The 7,531-nt window shown below is 44.3% G+C and overlaps 1 protein-coding gene across 30 annotated transcripts in view; it reads right to left on the reverse strand.

Moving 5' to 3' along the window:
• Positions 1–5,215, reverse strand: part of ENTPD4 (ectonucleoside triphosphate diphosphohydrolase 4) — a 38,907-nt gene extending 33,692 nt beyond the window's left edge. For 27 of the 30 annotated variants that reach the window (XR_014828337.1, XR_014828336.1, XR_014828331.1 and 24 more), the window contains exon 1: positions 5,039–5,215. The gene's annotated coding sequence lies outside the window, so the exon portion shown is untranslated. Of the gene's footprint in view, positions 1–3,172; positions 3,375–5,038 lie in introns of all 30 variants that reach the window. The other 3 variants (XR_014828325.1, XM_084997650.1, XM_084997651.1) reach the window with 1 other exon arrangement.
• Between the last annotated feature and the right edge of the window lie 2,316 nt (positions 5,216–7,531).

Genomic DNA, 7,531 nt, shown 5'->3' on the forward strand with positions numbered 1-7,531 from the left:
GAAATACAAATGCCTGATAAAATCTAACTTCATTTGTATTTAGAAAAATATCAATTAAAACCAAGACTTCACCACCATCAGATGGGCAGATTAAAGTCTGATGATACCTTGCTAACCAGTGGGAGGGAAAAAGGTTGTGAGAACCACTAATATCCCAGAAATAATCAAGAGGCTAATAGGTCAATGTTAAATGATCCCGATTCTTGTTGTAAGAGTTCAGAGAAGAGCACGATGAAGGCTACCATGTTAACAGAAAGATTCCTGGAGGTGGGAGGAAGGCTTTGGAGTGGGGAGGAAAAAACAGAATACATTTCAAGGAAGAGGAATTGTTAGGAAGCCTCATAGCAAACTTAGTAAATGTCATTTAATCTGGTGTTTGTCTCAGGACTTATTTTTTTGAGATATGTGATGATTTTTAACCATGAGGATAAACAAGTATTTCTGTAAGTTACAAAATTTGTGTTGAAATAGGATAGCTTATAAACTGCTGAAGTAATTACTTTTATTTAGGACAAAAGTATAGCTAACTATTCCCTAGTAGTCAACAATATGGTAATTTGATCTGAAAATGTAAACTCCAGGAGTTCCCATCGTGGCTCACTGGTTAACGAATCTGACCAGGAACCATGAGGTTGCAGGTTCGAAGCCGGGCCTTGCTCAGTAGGTTAAGGATCTGGCGTTGCCATGAGCTGTGGTGTAGGTCGCAGAGGCGGCTCGGATACCACGTTGCTACGGCTCTGGCGTAGGCCAGCGGCTATGGCTCCGATTCAACCCCTAGCCTGGGAACCTCCATATGCCTCGGGAGTGGCCCAAGAAATGGCAAAAAGACAAAAAGACAAAAAAAAAAAAAAAAAAAAAAAGTAAACTCCAATTGCATTTGCAGCTAAGAATCTCAGCACCAGAGTTTAGGGAGGCAAACTCTTAGCAATATTAATTATGTAAAATTGCCTGGTTTTTTTTAGGGCCACACCCACGGCATGGAGGTTCCTAGGCTAGGGGTCGAATTAGAGCTGTAGCTGCCAGCCTGTGCCAAGAACCTCAGCAACACCAGATCTGAGCCGTATCTGTGACCTACACCCCAGCTCATGGCAATGCTGGATCCTTAACTCACTAAGCAAGGCTAGGGATCGAACCCGAGTCCTCATGGATACTAGTTGGGCTTGTTGAGCACTGAACCACAACGGGAACTCCCTAAAATTGCCTGTTTTTAAAAGGCCTAAATTGACCTATCACCAGAGAGATGCATTAACTCTCACAACTTCATCTGGTGGGCTCCCTTAGCTGAACATTCTTTAGGTCCACTGGGTCCTGAATCAAGGTCTTTGTCAGTCACACTCTCACTGACAGTCCCTAGGAAAACATGAAAACAGTGCAAGTCAAGTGCAAAGTGAAATGGCTCCTATGGTGACAAATTCAGGATGCAAGGATGTGGACATTAGAAAATTCTGAAATCCCAGCCAAACAAAATCACAGACAAATGAGACTGTGAAGAGCTAGACCTCTGAGAGGAACAGGTAAGATGGCACGAAGGGTGCTTCAACGAAGAATGATGCTCCGTGACACTTAGAGGTGGGAAAAGTACATCGAAATGGCTTGATTTGTTTGTTAAGAAGAAGGCTTGGTAACAAGTGTTGGTGAGGATGTGGAGCAGGAGGAGCCTCGAGCTTTGCTGGTGGGAATGTAAAGTGGTGCAGCCACTGAGGAAAAAAGGATGGAGGTTCCTCAAAAAATTACAAAAGGAACTACCATGTGATTTAGCAATTCCATTTCTGGATATTTTTCCGAAGGAAACAAAAACACTAATTTGAAGAGATCCGTGCATCCCTATGTTCATAGCAGGATTTGCAACAGCTAAGACATGGAAGCAACCTAAGTGCCCATCAACAGATGGATCAAAGAATTCTGATTATACGTATACAATGGAATATTACTCAGCCACAAAAAGAATGGAATCTTGCCATTTGTGACAACATGGGTGGACCTGGAGGGCATTACACTAAGTGGAATAAGTCTGACAAGTACTGTATGATTTCACTAATATGTAGAATCTAACAAACAAACATAATAAGACAGAAAGAGACTCATCAATAAGCTGGTGGCTGACAGAGGGATAAGGAGGATGAATGAAATAATAGGTGGGGAAGATGAAAAGGTACAAAATTCCAGTTTCAAAATAAATGAGTTACAGGGATGAAATATATGCTGGAAAATATAGTCAGTAATGTTTTAATAAGTTTGTATGCTGACTACACTTACGGTGGTGATCTTTTCGAAATGTACAGGATTATCAAATCACTATGTTTTGCACCTGGAACTAACACAGTGTTGTAGGTCAATTATACTTCAATTTGAAAAAAAATAGAGAAAAAAAAAAAAAAGAATGCATGTAGTTGCATTTATGAGCTACAATTTCTTCACTATTTTTTTTTTTTAATGGGCGCACCTGCAGCATATGGAAGCTCCTGGGCTAGGCAAGGGTGGAATCAGAGCTAAAGCTGCAGGCCTATGCCACAGTCACAGCAACACTGGCTCTGGGCCACATCTGGGACCTATGCCACAGCTTGTGACAGGGACAACAGCAGATCCTTAACTCACTGAGCCAGGGATAGAACCTGCATCCTCAGAGACCATGATGGATCCTTAACCCGCTAAGCCACAGTGGGAACTCCTTTACTACTTATTTTTAAAAATTTACTTTCATTTTTCAATAGCAAGTTCTAATTAAACCTTTTCCCTACCTCTCACTGTTCATTTGCAAACTTTGAGTCCCCATTTTGATCCCTTTCTGGTCACACTTTTCCTGCATTACCTCTGTAGTTTTCCAGACCTGCAACTCTGACTTTCCTCAAGTTTCAGTTCCACATCCTGAGCTTACCCTATTACCAAAAACTCAATTAGTCTCCGTTTAGGCTCACAAACATTTAACACAAACTAATACCACTTCCTAAATTCCCCAGGACTAAGAGGGGAACCACCACGGAATGGGGTCACCTGGTTCTTCTTTTTTTTTCTTTTTAGGGCCGCACCCACAGCACACGGAGGTTCCCAGGCTAGGGGTAGAATTGGAGCTGTAGCTGCCGGCCTATACCACAGCCATAGCTACAAGGGATCTGAGCCATGTCTTTGACCTACACCACAGTTCACGGCAATGCAGGATCCCCGACCTACTTACTGAGCAAAGCCAGGGATGGAACCCGAATCCTCATGGATCCTAGTTGGATTCATTTCTGCAGCGCCATAACAGGAACTCCTGGGGTCACCTGGTTCTTAATTATCTTAATGTCCTCATTATCTTTGAGTCCCAATTATCTGTGTGTTGATACTTCATGTCATTCATCAGGTCCTGTCAATTCTTCCTTAATTATTCTACACATCTAAAATGACCAGAGCAGGTACCATTACCTCAAGACAGGTTTTCTAGGTTGGTCACTCCCCTCTGCCTTCTACCGTGCACACCATTCTTTGGAAACATCTCTTTGTAAAACATTACCTACTCACAGCCCCACTCTAGCTTAACGACCACCACAACAAAATGCCCTGAAGTACTTCAAAATATGACCACCTCAAGAACCATCTAGAGCCTACAGATCAACATTAACTTCCCTGTGTGGCATCTGAGAGCTTCCATCCATCAAATGGTTCCATCTTATCTCACTAACCTGTTCTCCCCTCAGCCCCAGATAGCATCTCTCTGCTGTAGTTAGGCAGGTCTCTCCTCCGCCTGCAATCAAGCTATTCTCATTCTTGCCCTGGGCCTTTACTTAAGTCTCTTGCCACTCAGTCCCATGTTCTGCTCACAATATTATACTTCTTTCAAAGCCCAGGTCAATATTTTTCTTTGCCAAGATTTAGCTTGTTATACTTCCTGATGTTTTCCCACACTCTTAATCTGCCCTTTACTCATGTGTAGTCTATTTTAAATAAATATTCTGAATAAGTATGTGCAGAATATAAATACGTAGATCAACTTTCCTTTTGTTTTTTCTTTCCAGACTACATGTATACACAAGGGTTGAGAGCATGCATTCCTTTTAGGCCTGGAAGAACGTTAGCCATAGGTTCAATATGCGACGAATACAAGTGATAAATCAATGGGCAGGTAAATACAGAAATAAACAATTAAACTACTTAAACAAATTAATATTCCATTTTATAATTCTGCTGATGTGTCAAACAGCACGAAGAGACCTGATACAAAGACATAATAACATCAAATGGAAGATAATACAAAGAATTTAATTCTTTTAGGCCTCTCCAAGGCTGGAAAATTAGTTATTTTCATTACACAAAGCAGAATCTCTAAATTAGAATTAACAACCTAGTTTATTCTCTAGCATGGAAGTTTCTGAATTGTAAAGCATTCCTTTTCTTTCCTAATAGTGATAAATGTTCTCCAAAATGCTCTAAACCTGTGTTCATCTAACTAGGATCTGAGAACCCCTGTGGGTTCTGAGACAAATTCCAGAGAAAAAGTGAACTGTCCCTTTAAGAGGTGTCCACGTATTACTCAAGTTTGAGAAACACTGCTCTTACCATCACTTTATCGCTCAATTAGCTCTATTGTTTCAATGGAGCTAATTAGATTGAGATTTTAGAGAAATCTAAACCATGAAACGCAGTAAAAGCAGAGCAAAGCGAAAAATGATGCTGATTTGTAAATGTCACGACAAGGTGGCAGGCAGAAACCGCGAGGTCCTCGGGGCAGCATCCTCTCCCCAGCCAGGTCCCTCCCCAGTGCGGGCCAGATCCGCGCTCACTACGTGTCAGAGAGGGAAAATCCAGCTCGGTCACCGGAGAGGGTGCGACAGCACGACTGCCAGGTATCTCCCGCCAGAGGCCGGGGGACAGCACCTGCCGCCCCAGGTCACGGGCGCTGACGGCCGCCGCGCAGCAGGGGCGGTGGGGAGGACCCCCGGGGCAGAGCTGCTAGTCCGCGGCCTCGCCGCCCGGCCGGGCCCCGCTCCAACAGTCCCCGCGCCGGCCGGACGCTTCAGCAGCCCACCCTCCCCGTCCGCGTGCGCCGGAAAGGCAGCCTCACCTGCTTGGCAGCGTCCGACTTGTCGGTCTCGGCTCCCGGCAGCGGGTATCCACCGGCGGAGCGCATCACCGCCACCGCAGCGAGGCAGCGCCGGCAACGCGGACGCGGCTTCCCGGGGGCGGCTTCCCAGAAGCTCGGCTCCTTTCCGAGAGCCCCACCGCCGCTCGGCCCCCACTCGCGTCGCGTCACCGCTCGCGCCGGGAGCGCGCACGTCTAGGGGCGGGGCCTGCGCCGTGGGCGGGGCCTGCCGCCGCGGTGACTGGCAGCCGAGAGCCTGGCTGTTGGCAGAACCCAGAGCGCGCAGCTGGGCTCCGAGAGTGCCAAAAGTGAAAGTTGCATCACAGAAGTAGCGAATGCTGTGGCTGGGTTACCACGCGTCCTGGCCTGTGTGGTTGTTAGCGAGCCGCAAAGTGCTATAACATCGCAGTTCATCTTTCCTTTGTGCTTCTTAGGATTATGGAAAACAGCACTTGAAAACCTAGGAAACGGCATTTTTGCTCAACTCTTGTTTTTTTTTTTTACAGCGTTGCCAGTAGCTATCCCTAATTTACAAGTGGGAAACGAAATCTCACACTCATTCACTGACATTCTCAAAGTCCACCATAATTAGTAAGAATCAAGATTTCGTCCTTGCCAAAAGTTGCATATATCAGAGCCTATTCTGAGTTAGACAGAGCACCCCCAACACACGAAAAGTTATGAGAAGAGATAGTAAAATGGACAGCACCAGTTCCTGAGATTGACCCCACGACCTGGTACTTAGCTCACAACCTCACTCTCTGGCTTAACAACCACAACAATAAAATGCCCTGTAATCACTGAGCTGGAAGAGACTTCGAGAACCATGGCTTTTTATCCTTTTCTTCTCCCCCTCTCTCTTTTTAACGAGTACACTGCTGCCCAGAGGTACATGGGCACCTTCATGCTGTGATTTTAGGACCAGGCCCCTTCATAATTGTATGCCTTTCAAAGTCCTTACCATTAGAGATACTGCTTTGTACTATGATAGTCTCTCTCTGAAGGAGAGCTCCCCTAAAATGCCAGACTAGTATTATCACACCATCAATATTTCCTTATAATTCGTAAGTAATGAATATCTGATCAGAGCTAAGAAAAGAAGTGTAGAGAAAATATGACAACATGTAGCATGGTGTACGTTTCCTAGAACAGCTATAACAAATGACCCTAAATTGGGTAGCTTAAAATGACAGAAAATTATTTTTTCACAGTTCTGGAGGCCAGAAGTCTGAAATCAAGGTGTTGGTGGGGCTGTGTTCTCTCTCAATTGTCTAGGGGAGGATGCTTCCTTGCTTCATCTCAGCTTCCGGTCATTGTGGGCAATCTTCAACATTTCTTGGTTTGTAGATGCATTACCCTAGTCTCTGGTGCTGTTGTTACAAAATGCTCTCCTGTATGTCTGTGTCCAAATGCCCCTCTTCTTAAAAGGACAGCAGGCGTATTGGATTTAGTGCCACCCCTCCCCCACCAAACCAGTAGGATTTTTCTTAACATGATTACCTCTACAAAGATGGTAGTTCCAAACAATGTCACATTCACAGGTTCCAGTGGACATGAGTTTTGGGGGCAGGGGGGATGCTATTCAACCCAGGGTGAGAGAGTCTGTACTTGAGAGTACAGCCCAGTCTTGTTTACCACGGAAGGCTTTTTTTGAGGAAGTGATGTTTTAGGTCACACCCATAAGATGAGTAGGAATTATCTAGAAGAAAAAGGAAGTCTGAGTCTATATGAAGAAGTGCTGCAAGCAGTGGAAATAGCAAAGGGGCTCTGATGGGAGCAGAAACACACCTGTCAGAGTGAGCTACTGATTTATCCTCCCTTATTAACAGGAGAAATAAAAAACTAAGCTAATAGGAGGCAATACTTTACTGAATCCTTCATGTCAGGCACAGCTCTAAGAGCTTTCAGGGAGTTCCCGTTGTGGCGCAGTGGTTAACAAATCCGACTAGGAACCATGAGTTTGTGGGTTCAATCCCTGGCCTTGCTCTGTGGGTTAAGGATCCGGCATTGCCGTGAGCTGTGGTGTAGGTTGCAGACGAGGCTCGGATCCCATGTTGCTGTGGCTCTGGTGTAGGCCGGTGGCTACAGCTCCGATTCTACCCCTAGCCTGGGAATCTCCATATGCCATGGGAACGGCCCTAGAAAAGGCAAAAAAAAAAAAAAGCTTTTGGGAACATTTCAAATACAATGGCAAAGAAAATACAATATATCATATTTAGTACATTAAGTACATCAAATTCAATACATCAAAATTCATGGAATGTAGCTACCCTAGTACTTAGAAATCTACAGCTTTAAAAGTTTATTTTAGTAAAGAAAATGACTTACGTTTCCACCTTAAGAAGTTAGGATAAGTAAAAAAAATTAATTAAAAATTCTGCTCCTAAAGGGAGCAGAAAGAAGGAAGAAGTTTTTAAAAATTGGTTGGACAAAATAAACCACCAAGTTGGTTCTTTGGAAACATTAATAAAATTG

The sequence above is a fragment of the Sus scrofa genome, chromosome 14, assembly GCF_054392235.1.
Source record: "Sus scrofa isolate SSC_HxYL_T2T_F1_AM1 chromosome 14, Sscrofa_HxYL_maternal_Yorkshire_Landrace_v2.0, whole genome shotgun sequence".
NCBI lineage: Eukaryota > Metazoa > Chordata > Mammalia > Artiodactyla > Suidae > Sus > Sus scrofa.